Source organism: Penaeus chinensis, chromosome 29 (assembly GCF_019202785.1).
Source record: "Penaeus chinensis breed Huanghai No. 1 chromosome 29, ASM1920278v2, whole genome shotgun sequence".
NCBI classification, from domain to species: domain Eukaryota; kingdom Metazoa; phylum Arthropoda; class Malacostraca; order Decapoda; family Penaeidae; genus Penaeus; species Penaeus chinensis.
Window position 1 is genome coordinate 774,340 of NC_061847.1, and position 1,519 is coordinate 775,858.

Consider the following 1,519-nt stretch of genomic DNA (forward strand, 5'->3'; position numbering starts at 1 on the left):
GGTATTTTGGTATTTTGATTATCATTACTGTATTTGTTATCATTATTATAATTATTATTGTAATTATTATCATAATTATCGTTATCATTGTTATTAATATTGTCATTTTTATTATCATTATTATCATCATTATTATTATCAGTATTATTATTATTACCATTATTATGATAATAATGAGAGAGAACAAAAATGAGAGAGAGAAAGAAAAATAAACAAAAAATAGAGAAAATAATAAGAAGAACAAGGAATCTGGATCCTACAAAAGCTACACAAACCACACCAACAAGTATAGCCAACGCAGAGAAGTTGACGGACCGGGGGAAACAATTTTGGCAACGCTGTCAAATATTTGCTTCGAAAAGGTAAACAAAACTGGTGCTTCCGTCCAGAGTTACAAAGGTGCAATTCCTAGCGTGGATAAACCGTCCTCTTTAGTTTAAGATTAAATAAATTGATAAGCAGGTAGTGTAAATAGGAGATTGAAATGCATATAATAGGGATTGCAATAGATAAGGATGGTTTTGGTGATAGATTGTATTTAATGATAAGGGTGGACAGAAATTGCAGTAAAACTTGTATGTGAAGATAATAATGATAATAGCAATAATATGATAATAGTGATAATGATGGCATGAACATGATCATAATGCTCATATTTGCTTGTTGATAACGATGACAATGATAACGACGACATTGATGATAGTTTTGGAAGTAATGATAATAAGGAAAATAATATAAATAACGATGATTTTGATATGTGAATAATAATAGCATTAGTAATGATGATGATAATATAATAATAACAATAACAATAGCAATAATGATTATAATGATAATAATAACAACAATAACAATGATAATAATAACAGTAATAATAATAATAATAATTATAATAATATTGATAATAGTAATAATAATGATAGAAGCAATAATAAATATTGTTACTATTATCATCATTAATACCATTAATATCATGATTACGATAATAATGATGATAGTGATAAAAATTGTTACTATAAAATTTACAATCGTAAATAATAATAATAATGATAACGATAATGCTGAAAATAATAATGATGATAATAATAGTAACGATAATAAATAACAAAAATTATAACAATAAAAATTACAACAATGGTAATAATGATAGCAGATAGTAGCAGAAGCAATGACATTGGTAGTTGTTATTATAGTAGTTGCAGTAACATTAGAAGTCGTGATAGTAGCAGTATTAGGAAGAGTAGTAGTAGCAGCAGCAGATAGTAGTAGTAGTAGTAGCATCAATAGTAATGCTAGTGATAGAAGTAGCATTGACAATAGTTTATCTGAATTGACGGATTTATTGACTATCATCTCTGGCGAGCGACGTTGGCTTTTCACGAAACATGAAGCCAGTCGCCCTTTTTGTTGTGGTTGCCAATCAAAAAGCGGCTTGTGTGTGGACGTCCACAGAATGAGCTTTATTCATGCTTCTCCACGAAATAGTGTCTCGTGTACAGGGTCTCCAGCCAACAGAAAA